The sequence below is a fragment of the Callionymus lyra genome, chromosome 13 (assembly GCF_982586985.1).
Source record: "Callionymus lyra chromosome 13, fCalLyr1.hap1.1, whole genome shotgun sequence".
NCBI classification, from domain to species: domain Eukaryota; kingdom Metazoa; phylum Chordata; class Actinopteri; order Syngnathiformes; family Callionymidae; genus Callionymus; species Callionymus lyra.
This window is the reverse complement of record NC_141830.1, coordinates 25,077,154-25,090,043: the sequence shown is the minus strand read 5'-3', so window position 1 is coordinate 25,090,043 and position 12,890 is coordinate 25,077,154. Positions and strand designations below refer to the sequence as shown.

Below are 12,890 nucleotides of genomic sequence, written 5' to 3'. Positions count from 1 at the left end.
GTATATGAAAGGTTGTGAATAAAGAAAAACAGCCGCATGGACAAGTAGAGCATCAAACTAACACGACACCATAGGAAGTGGTTTTCTCTCATGGATTTTCCAAACTTCAATGAACCTGAGCGTGTTAGACTGGAAAATTTTACATTTCTTCAAGACGGAAAAATCAATTTTGTCCATGCATGCACATTAAGTGCTTGTATGATTAAACATTATATAGCTTTTATTTAAATTTATGACAGTTATAAAAGGTTCGAGAGAAGAGACGGACGTGGGGGACATTTGAAGGTCAGACATTTGAATGGAAAGTACGAGGTCCTCATGTTGGACAGTTCATGATCGTGACACGGCTTGATCATGATTGATGTGGACAGTTATTGTTTGGGAGTGAAAAAGAGAGTGTATGATTAAAAGGAAATCAAATCAAGCATCTTTAAATTCAAAATGCTGACAAGATAGAGAAAACAAAGTTGAACTTGAGTTTGCAGCTTTATAAGTCTTAAGTCACATGTACGATAATACATTTTCACATTAAAAAACATTTATTTTGGTAATTTAATCATATGCCGTTAGTTCGAACCAACTCCAAAAATATCATGATTTTTTTCAAGGTTGAGATGTTAACATACTAGAAGTTCTAATGAAAATTTAAATTGCATTAAAAATAACAATTAAAAGACCTATAACTTTTTTCTAGTTCATCGTTTAGGGTTGTGTGAAGTATATTGTTTACTTTTCCACACTAAATTTATTTTCCTTTAATTATTATTATTTTTTTTCTTTCTTTATATTTTACGTTTAAATAAATTTTGTTTAGAAATAAATAATTGTATATTTTATTTACCATAAACATGCAAAAAGCTAAAGAAACAATTAATTCCTGCCAGATCCCTGTATGACCGAGGACAAGAGTCAAACGCCAGCAGCTTTTAAAACTGTTATTTGAACATATTTTGGCTTAGTGTATCGAATAGTCCAAATAGATGGACTCTGGCAGGTTAAAATCTAAATGTATTACTGATTCGATCTGAGGTCAACATCTGCAGCAGGAGGTTTGGACAACACCAGCTGAAATCTTTTTTATAGAGCGTCCTGTGACTCCCATGCAAAGCACACATCAAAGATTTCATCCCAAGCTGTTGCTATCCATCCTCGTAAAGAAAATCACAGTGTGTAATGGCACTTACTGGCCACCAAGGAAAACATTCAGAAAAAAAAAAAAAATCCTTTTACAGCCATCGGTGTGTCACGGGCAATATCTGTCCATATTCCGCGCGGCGGGGGGAAATAGCTGGGGTTTGTTGACCATGGGAACAAGAAGACATTCCACTTTGTGTATGGTGTCGTTCCCCCTTCTGCACTTCTTTCACCCGCTCTATCCAGATCGCAACCACTTTGTTTGTTGGCGTCTGTTTTTGATGAGGCTTGTTGATGTCGCTCCATATGCCTCATTTCCTCTGATGCGCTTTTACACCAGTTGACAGTTTGTGTGTGTGCGGCTTCAGACTTGTGCCATTTGTACTCCCGACGTTTCTGCTTTGAATACAATACAATACTTACTATCCTAGTCCATCTAATGTACATAAAAAGTACTTCTTCCGTGTCCTGCTTGGAAGAAACAGATGACAATAACGTAGAGAAGCCACAGTGAGTACCAATGACCCCCGAACCCCCTCCACCTCCACCCTACAATCCCCCCCCCCCTTCCATGGTCTTTGAAAGGCCTCCACATGTTTATGGCTCATGCCTGTGGTATGACGATGGATTCTCCATATAAAAGCCAGCAGGATCACGGGGTGTTTCAAATATTGCTCTCGGAAGACAGTTGCTGACAAAATGACAGCAGCCATATTTATTTTGGTCAGGGAGTAGTGGGCTTCGCTGTCGAGAAGTTCATCAGAGTCTTTAAGGAATAGTGCTCATGCGCCCGGGGAAGGAATGTTTTTCCTAAAGCAGACGAGCCTTAGAGACGACCATTAATGACTTTCTATTAACTTGTTAAATGGTATGGTAGTCAGAAATGAAAACCCAAGAGTTTCGGTTTATGGAGCAGCACCATAAAGCTGGTGTTGATAGCCTGTCCAGAGTTCAGCCTAGATAATCAATTTTCATCTGGTTAGGTGCAGGCAGAAACGGAGAGCGAGCCCAGGGGGAAATAAAGGAATGATCTATTGCAGAGATTCACAAATATGGAATGACTGAAAGAAAATTTGTTTTAATTTGCGACTGTGACCACTGCGGTGTAGTCTTTGCTGCCATTGGCGTTCGGGATGTTCGGAGAAACCAGGCCAAGGCTCTGACAGGTTGATGTGTCTTTTTCCTGCGACTATATTAATATTCACTGCATCACACAGCGAGGCGTCCAAAGCCGCTCTCCATCATCTCAGCTTGGCTGTCGAAGCTTTGTTTGAATTATTTGGAAATTTGAATTCACTTGACGCGTGTCAAACTTTTTTTTTAATGAATCTGAGATCGTACGACGCAAGTGTTGATGCATTTGCAACGCAAGCCGGCAACAAAACTCATGGCAACCGAAAAAGCTGGGGAGACTTTAAACAGCTACTGTGTCGGCCCCTAGGGAGCAACCTTATTAAATGAAGATTAAGTTGTGGCTCCCCCTGTCACAACAGGGCTGTGGTGTGAAGCTCACATCATCACGGTGACAGGGTGGCTGCCAATTAGTGCTCTCCTTCTGTCCTGGGAAAAATGCTCCTCGCTCCGCTCCCGCTGGCGGGAAGAAGTGATCCTGATTGTCCGTAATATCACCCGGGGCCACAGATCACAATTAATCACCACCTTTACTCAACGTCGAGCCACCAAGTGACCTGATTGGAATTCCATTGAGCGAGTCAAACCGAGGGTGGGACGCTGAGCGAGGCTCACATCTAGGTAGATAGGGCGATGACTTTGGTGAAGTGACCGGAGCGAGAAATAGGACGTGACAGGGATAGTGTCGTGATGACGGTTGAATTCCAGCTTACGACAGTAAAACGATCTTGTCAGACAGAATGAATCATTCTTTTCATCTCTGCAAATGGGCAGACTCGTAACATTTCCAACTCATCTGTGAAAACCGTGGTAGGTTTTCCAGCGAAAACCAAGCATCTTTCCCCTCAAATAACACGCCAGATATAAAAGAATACAAGCTATTTTGAAAGCGCCAAAACTCCTGTTGAGTTTAATTTGGCAAGAGATTTTCCATGATCCTGGTAAATAGAAGCTCAGGTATTTCAACTCATACATTGGAAATGTTAAAGATATCAAGATGAAAATGTTATTACTAGCTTCATTGATTCAGCTCAAAGAGCCTCAGAGACTCTGGCTAGAGTAGAGAAGAATATCCTCATACAACTCACCACAAGTTGAAACAGTGCCCTTGTTTCAGAAAATGCACTTTTGGTAAGAAGCTACAAAAACACAATCATAAATGTGTTTGGATGTTGGCTTTCCAAGCCAAACACAGGCCATTACTTAGATGAGATCTCGGTGAGTGCGTAGCTAAACACTCAGAAGTTAATAACATCATCCACCAGCGTCGAAACGTCTTGGCTCAGAAGGTATAAACACCAAAAAAATTGTGTTACATTCATTTGCATCTGCACATGTTAACTCCTCGCTAAAAAAACCAAGGCTAGAAACTGTGGCCTGCACAGAGTTTTTGAGCCGTGCAGTTCAGGCGGTCGGCTTCCTTGAGGGGGGAACTGAGGTTATCGTCAATGCACCATCGAGGCCTGGAAGCATATGGTTAACAGCCGGTAAGAGGTAGGAGGTTCTGAGAGTTGCAGATCCACCACAGAACGAGACTGGCTTCAGACAGTACCTGGTATGGATCCCAGCGATAAACCAAAGAGTCTCTGGGGTCTGTCTTTGCAAACTTAGACTGAAGAATACCAGCTATCCATGGAGAGTAGGTTTGAATTAACACGGGAAGAATTAAAAGAACTTTCTGCAAAGCACTACACAAGGAGAACCCACACAGATTCAGCATCATTGGCCCAAAGGCAAGATGTGTAGCAAAACGTCTTCATCCAAAAATTCTAGCTCCAAAGGTTTCAAATTGCTGGCGGTGGAAATAGCCTGACCATCATCTCCGCAAGGCGTAGGAATAACTGTTACAGCGTAAACACAAGGTACACACGGAAGTTATGACAGGCTGTATTAGTGCAGGCTGCGTCTCAGGGCTCGGATAACGGATGACTCAAAGGAGTTGGCGTTCGATGAGCGCAACAGAAATGAGGCTTTCTCCTGTTACATGCATGTAGGATCAATAATCCCACAAGAGCTTATGGATACTACAGGTATAAAACCCAGTCGCCAAAGAAAACAACTACATTTTCCATTTGTCTCCGTCCATTTCTGGGTCAGCACGATTAGTGGTTTTTCAAACATTTCTCCTACAGAGAGACACATTTTTCAATATAGCTAATGTATGTATGAATCGATGTAATGATTATTTACAAAAAAAGTTTGTCAGAATGTTCTACAATGAAAAAAGTTATTTGTCTGTTAAGTAAGTCATTTATATTTGTAAAGCACTTTAAGAACACGTTACTGTGGTTTTCAGATTTTGGATCTGCTAAATAACCAAGTAGTATTTGATTTATTTTCAGTGCTAGTGAATCATTGATTAATTAAAACCTTATGACCTTTGTTTCTTCAAGAATAAAAGGAACAACAGGTGACAAAGAACCGTTTTACCTACTTTTAATTCATAAAGGATGTCGAACATCCACCTAGTAACTTTGCATTGTTTCTCTTCTGCCTATTCTACTGTATTACCCTCCGGACTAAATCAAATATCATCAGTATGTTACACATATTGTATTTGGAGAAAGTTGAAATGATCACATAAAGGAAAATGAACTGAAAAAAGTGAAGAAGAAAAAATGAGAAAAAGAAAAAAATGTAAAAGTAGTAAAAGAAGTAGTAGAAGTAGTAAAAGTACAAGAATAATTAGTAATATACGTAGTTTAAGTAGTAGTAGTATAAGTATAAGTAGTAAAAGTAGTAGAATTTGTAGTAGACCTATATGTTAAAGTAATAGAAGCATTAGTGGAACTAGTAGTAAAATTAGTAGTGGAAGTATAAGTAGATGTTGTAGAAATTAAAATAGTAGTAGAAGTATAATTAGTAAAAGAAAACACATTTCAACACGCAAACTGACGATATTATAATGCCACATGATCTATCACTGAATTTGTGCGGTTTAATTGGGGGAGTGTTAGCTAATCTGAATTAAAGTTCATAAATAAATAAATGATTGGTACAGATGTGGAATCGTTTCTTTAAGCCCTGTACTTTTTTTATAAACTCATTTCATTCATCGGAATTAGAGCCAAACTGGAGGCTCTCCATGTTCAGGGCTGGTCCACAGATTATGGTTGATTTACTAAGATTTTGTGTCCAAAACAGGTGCGATGTGTTTGAGACACGCCAATTTAAATGATGGGTAGGTTTTGACTGACAAGTAGTAAAAGCTGGCAAGTGCCTTTCCATGCAAGATGTCTTTGGAATTTCTTGGAATACCCGGAATAAAAAATAGAAGTTGACTCAAAATATATCATTGTGTCGTTCTTAGACGTAATCCAGAGAAATCCAAGCAAACATCCGCTGAGATGTTGTAATGTTGATGGGATTGTAACAATACAGTGAAGAAAAAAGTTGTGCTAATTGAAAAAAATTGGCACAAATGTCAGACCTCTACACAGTCTGAGAACCCGTAATCCGATTTGACGCATATTAGCTTGAGTTGCTGTTTGTGTTGGACTTTACTCCTCAAATCCTAAATCTGGGATTACACTAAGATTTCGGAGGTTTCAAGCACTTAACAAGCAACATTTAAAGTTGTTTACACAACAGCCCATGTCAAACGGCGAAGGCAGCTGTTGTTCAGATTATTCCCGAGTGGGTGGGCGAGAGGTTGAAGAGACACAGGGGACGATGGATGAGCGGCAGAGGGCACAAGGAAGGAAGAGGAATTGAACTTGTCACACATGTTCGTTTGTAAACCAGTGAATCCGATGACAAGGGATGCCGGGAAGTTGGCCTTGGGAATTCCATAATAGCATCAATATGGGGCAGCAGTTATTCCTCCTTTAACCTTTACTCCCTTCTATTCCCATCAGCGTAAGAACCCTGGAAGGAGGCGGGCTGGAGTGTGTCAATGCTGATACTGACGCAGCTATTATTACGGCCTCTTTATTGTCCATGGTCTTCTCAGGGCAGCTCTCCAGGGGCTCCCGATAGATAATGTAATATCTGGAGTTCAAATGCTTTAAATACACATTATCTTGGGCAGCCAAGAATGTTTGTCATTCCTCCAGGGACTGTGCTTGAACCCCATCATTTTCTTAATGCATACCTTTTTTCATAACCAATCGATGCAGTTTTCCTGACATTCAATAAACCAAGATAATACTTCTGTGTAAAGATCAAGTCTCGGAAAAAACACATTGTCCACATTTGAAAAATATATGGAACACACTTTCATTGGTTGTTTTTTTTCATATATAATGCGTGACAAAAATATAGAGCCACCATTTGTAGGGGGTAAATTGCTAGGAAGGTCTGTAGAAAGTCAAAATGTTAGGGCCGATAATTTTGACGTCTTTCAAACCAGACCTTTATTTCATTAACTGTTTTATTAAACTTTCTGTGAAGAGAAAACAAGAGGGTTTTTTGGTTCAGGTTCATCTGCTATGGTCACACTTTTTCTTTTACACACTGACCCCCTAATCAGAGAAGGTAAAAGTAATGTGGCCCTCATAGGAAAAGCTTTGGAGATCTCTGGACTAGATAGTTAAGAAACAACAGAAGTGCATATTAAACAAAAATTACTCTAATAAAATATAAAATTGATCATTTGACGTCTCCTTATTGTTAGTTATTGATTAATATGTATTTAAGTTGTGTGTTAGATACGGTCATTGTACATTAGAGTAATCGATCATCAGTAATAACAACAAAAACATTTTCTTATGTCAAACTGTAAAATCACAAATAAAGTCTTGGATGAAAAAAATAAGCCTTTTATGGTCTGTCAGTGAGGAAATTATGTCTTGTCCACCTAAACGTGCCCAACAAACAAACAAGGCCGGGTGACAGCGCCATGTGCTGCTGTGGTCAGACATCGCAATTGTGAGAATGTGGAAATATCCCGCCAAAGCTCTCGAAACAAGTCTTTGAGAATTTAAATTTTACAGGCCGAACGATTTGGGCGGACATTCCTGCCACTCGCATGCCAATTACTCACTGACTCGAGAACGCGTGGCATCCGATACATCTCATCGCGTCATGTGTTTTAAACATGAAGCAAGAATTTTTTCGTAATAAAGTAGGATTTTGTATTTGATTTGAATTAGAAAAACAAGCGAGTGAAAAAAGTGCACCAGTTGAAAATGACGTTTACTTCGAGTATTTATAGATTCAATCAAATTTTATTTTATTTAAAGCGTCTCATCATAACAAAGTTATCTCAAGACACTTTACAGTTTAATTAAGACTATTTTTGAGAAAATGAAAACAGATCACAGCAAATCAACAATGAGTGAATCACAGCGTGACAGTGACAAGAAGAACTTCCTTTTAGAAGGCAGAAACCTCGAGCAGAACCAGACTCCTGCTGCGACCGGCTGACGAGAGTGATGGAGGATACAGTGAGTGAAAAGATAATGAATATGTTGAGCTGATGACAGATATATAGTATGAAAACACAACAAATAACCTCATTTGTACTGTACCCTTTACTAATACTATTTATTCATGATGGTCGATGGTTTCATGAAACAGCCGATGACGTTTCACGATAGAGAGATTCTGTCATTTTCACAAAATGATATGAGATATTGTTAAATTACTCATTCAGAGTCAATGTTACATCTTGACTACATTTGTATTCTCATATACACTTCCCTCAGTTCTGAATAAACTCACCAAAGATTTCGCAAAATGTATAGACCCCTGCTTGACCTGTGTATCTCAGGAACTAGTCGTTTTATTTGAGTTAAAGAACAGGATTCATCCTTATTGATCAAGATACATCCTAATACATCGATCACTTGGATCTCTGTTCATTAACAGATGACCAAAACTTAATTACAGGCTGGAAATATAATGATAATAATAATATATTTTATTCATATTGCACTTTATATTTGCAAACAAATCTCAAAGTGCTAAAATATAATAAACAGTCAATAATAATCAAGAAGATTTTTTTTAGGGTATTGAGTTTGGCGTGTTGTATGAAAAGCTACAAACTTCTTTTTTGAACGCAGTCCAAATTATATTCCACAAAGTTTTGCCATTTAGGCAAACATAGCCACATTCTAACATGAGGTGAATAAAGGGAAAAAAAAATCAAATAAAAATCAGCCAGATGGCTGAATTACATCAATAATTTATTTCATACGACATCCATTTCGTCTCATAATTTGTTTCATTTGGAGGGGAAGGCAAAATCAGGACACTCATTTCTGGAACTTCCAAAAATTACGGCAAATAAATTCCAGCCCTGCAAATGATATATGGTGTTTCTACGGATATTATATCTGGACGGAACACATCGGACACGGTTTACCGAGTCGTGATGTTTTTGGAGGAAATGCCTTTTTCTCTTGACGTTATCTGGGCTTCACTTTCCTCCCATGTGCACTGTGTTCACGTGCAAAATCAAATCTCCCTGACATCAGGGGATATTGAAAGAAAATTCAACTTGTCCTTGTGGAAGTTGATTAAACTCAAATATCGGTATCGGTGAAATTTATACGCATAGATTCGGAGATGTAGAAATGCAAGCCTTGGCTATCAGATCAGCTCGGCTATAAATAATGCATACCTACCTATGCCGCTTCCTGTGGTCACTTAATCCAGAGCATCTGTATTTGTTACATGTTTAAGTCTGATTTATTTCGTAGCATGGCAGCCGAACCATAACTTAACCTGCATCGTTGCTCACTTTTGATACTTTAAATACTTTGTCGAGTCCCCGGAAAGTATGTATATGACATTGTATTTTCTCTTATCTCTGCAAGGTCCATGAAATTATGGTTTTAATAATAATTATTTATGTTGATTCATCCATCTTACACCGCCTATCAGAGTTGTGGAATCTTGGATTGTGGCAGCAGCTCAACAGCAAACAGGTCCAATCTTCACTCTCTGAAGAGGCTTTTCTCTCCTAGAAATACTGATGTATTTCCAGGACAAGAGACAAAGTATTGTACCCAACCTGGCATTTACAGTAGAAGCCACCATTTCAAGTGTAAGACACCTCAGTTGTCCTGATATACAGAACCAAAGTGACATTCCAGCTATGTTTGGAAGTATTTTTGCTATTGTATAGAACATTTTTGCTCATAACCCAAGTTTTGGCACATAGATGAGAGTAAAAATGTCAATATTCTAGCAAACAAAGACGTTTTTCCTTAAAATTGAAAATTCAAAGATTTTTAATTTGTGATAATTAAGTATTTTCTTACAGCTTAATCACATTTACAATTTTGATGAATATTATACAAACCTTATTTTCATGAATTTATTTAAATTTTAGAATTAAGCTTTTGTCAAAATGTTGATGTTCTACCTTCTTGCTTCTAAAAAGAAAATAGTAACAACAACATTTGTCACAAGGTATTTCTACACAACAAATTGTCATTATTAATATTAAGTCATTAAAACTCAGCTATTTAAAGGGACCATATATAATAGTACTCTCGACGCCAGTTAATTTCCGCGCCCTTTGGAGGAGAAAAGTCTCGGCTACACACTCAATTTAGACTTCCCAACAAGTTTGTATCAGTCTTTGTGTCTGAGATAATTGACTGCAGCAGCCGTGCCCACAAAACCAAATTTTAATTAAAGAAGGTCATAAAGTCTGTTGAAAAGGTCACGCCGGCAAGGAACAGGCCCACGGAGGTGCAGTGGGGGGTTGAGGAGACTTTGACAAACAGGATTTTTTTTTTCGTGAGAAGAATTGTACCCGGGAATCACAGTTTCCAACTGGGAGAGGAGCAACTGCACGCGTTGAAACATATGAAACCACCTGGGTTTATTTCAAGTTTATCAACTCCTTCAACACTTCGCTGAATGATCCTTCCATTCCAAACGATAGCATGTTTCCCCCCCTTTCTGCTAAACAAAGTTTTCTTTCTCAGACAGCCTGCATTATATCTGCCACTGTAATTGCTTCCTTATTTGGTGAATTAAATATTTACTCTTGGCCTATCGTAATCCAAAGTTTATGAGAGACGTAAAAGCACATTAAGGGGCGAGGACATTTATTTTAAAAAGCGCTTCTAACTCCAGCCGTCCACTCAAATGGTGTGTTTGGATCGTTTACTTTACAGAAAAAAAAAGAAAAAAAATGTTTCCTTCAGCAGCATTCGCACAGAGAAATTCCAGATTGGACTTCTAGTTGAATGGCCCGACATGCATACCGTGTGCACCGCAAATATCTCTCAAAATGACGGGAGGAAACAGAGACTGCCATTGAGGAAACCTGCAGATCATACATAAAGGGGAGAGATGGGCGAGGAGGAGGTGGGAAATGTACCTCAGCTCTGAATGGGCCTGCCATGGAAAAATACTGATGTTTTAAGCTACAGCGCACCTTGAAAACACAGACGATGGGAAAAGGGCCTGCCTGCGAGCTTTCAAGGTTACATGAGACAGGTGGAGCTGTGAGAGGGGACCAGAGTTTTCCACTGGGATTAAAAGGTTGATTTCCTTTTTCTATTCATTGGCAGGATAAACTTGAAACTGTTCTATCCAGAACTCTATAATCCAACCGTCGACTATGGGAGCTCGGGGAGTTCGCTCTCGTTATTCTTTTGACGTTCATTTTTTTTTTTTTCATTTAAAGGTGAACTGATTGATTAAGGTATTCTGACTCTATGGCCATGAACTTTGTGAGGTGACTGAAAGAAGGTGCAGTGGCCAAATGTGTTTGGGAGGGAGCCCAGGGGCAGGTGTGATAATACATCACTTGAATAAGTTTTATATCTAATGAATCTACTTGGTGGAAATTCAGATTAATTTTGAAACTTCTCAGGCATTTATTTTTTTTACTTAAATGGGTAAATGTTGTCACTACAATATGACGGTCGCAAAACATAAATTAATTAAAAGTATCATGATGCTGAAAGTTAAACATGAAATGTAACTAGGGCTGGGTATTGAAGGTTTTAGATACCGGTACTGATATCTATAGCTACATTTTGATAGTGGTACTTTTTTTCAAAACCAATTTTATAAGATCAATACTAACAAAAAGAAAATTACTTTTACATTTAGTACAAATTCTCCAGCTTTGGTAAGTTTCCATCCCAAGCTGTTTTCTTGCAGAAAAAACAAAAACAAATGATTGTTAACAAGTTAATCTGATTGCTTTGTCACTTTTTTTCTTCAGGAAAATTAACAAAAAGTTTTTTGACATTCATCATAACTTGGCATCGAAAGACGAAGTTCGTTACCCAGCCCTTAATGTAATTAGGATAAAGTGTAGTGAAATAATAACTTTTTAACTCGTTTTTTTAACTTAGATAAACACCTTTCAACTATGCGAGTACTTGTACTTTACTTATTTTTTTATTTGGTCATTTCGATTTACGTAGACAAAAGACGAGTGAAATTCCATCCATCTTTTGGAAAATAGTTTTGCCAGTTCTATCTAAAAGTATTTTGGTAACTGCACATGGGAACTCGGTGAGCTTCTTCCGCTTCCGGTGAGCCTTTGATCAGCTGCTTGAACGTAAGCTCCTGCAATAATTGCCAAAAACAGTCGTTTTAACGACTACTTGTCCGGATTTTATGCTCATATCACTTAAGATATGTATCAAGCATCTATGATCTATGATCGTGATGCTCTTTTCAACATCAGAGAGTCGATGGAGGACTTCACTCGCGACAGTTACCAACGTCCGGTGAATGTGTTTCCGGCTCCGCTTCTCATCGACTCGGACTCTGTGGAATATCGTTTGATCTCTCGAGTACCGGGCGATTTCCACAAGCGATCGAGTCGGGCTGGAGTACAGGTCAGGATGAGACGCGCAGTCGCGATCGCTCGGAACAACTCTGACGTCATCGAACGTCATCGATGTTTGATCGACATTCCTCTCGCTGAAGAGAATGATGACACATCAGCGCTGCCGTCTGTCCAGACCTCAACAAAAGGTGGTAAGATTTTTTCATTTCCTCTCTTTAATTTGGCTTTTACTACCGAGTTGAACGTCAGTGACAGCTGGTACCCACGTGACCGCTGTTCGCTTCAAAAGATCCCGCTCTGCGCGCCTGTCAGTGACGCGGCGTCGTCAGTGACGTCATCGGTGCTGAATGTGGGACTTCTTAATGTTCGCTCCATTACTAATAAATCCTTTATTCTTAATGATCTTTTCACAAGAGTTAATTTGGATTTATTATGTCTTTCTGAGACTTGGCAGAGAGAGGAAGAGTTTATTCATCTGAACGAACTCTGTCCAGTAGGGAGCGCTGTTCTGGGGAAGCCTCGCCTCTCTGGTCGTGGGGGAAGTCTTGCTACTGTTTTTAGGGAGAGTTGTTCTTGCAAAGTGATTCAGACACAGGAATTCACTTCTTTTGAGTCTCAGATGATCTTGGTTGGTTCTACAAGACCTTTCTATTGTGTGTCAATCTACCGCCTGCCTGGTCCTGCGGCGATGTTCTTGAAAGACTTTAGTGACTTCTTATCTTCCATTATTCAAATGGAATCTGTTCTTATTCTTGGAGACTTTAATCTTCATGTTGATGACGTCACATCTTGTTCTGCTAAAGAACTTTTAACTTTAACTGAAGCCTTTAATTTTGAGCAACATGTTTCTGAACCCACTCATCAAAAAGGCCACATTTTAGACTTAGTTTTTACTCTTGGCCTGGCCATT

General features: G+C 38.9%; 1 protein-coding gene across 1 annotated transcript in view; it reads right to left on the bottom strand.

Annotated features, from left to right (window-relative positions):
- rspo2 (R-spondin 2) overlaps positions 1 to 12,890 on the bottom strand; it is a 75,923-nt gene that overhangs the window by 18,975 nt on the left and 44,058 nt on the right. The window lies entirely within an intron of this gene.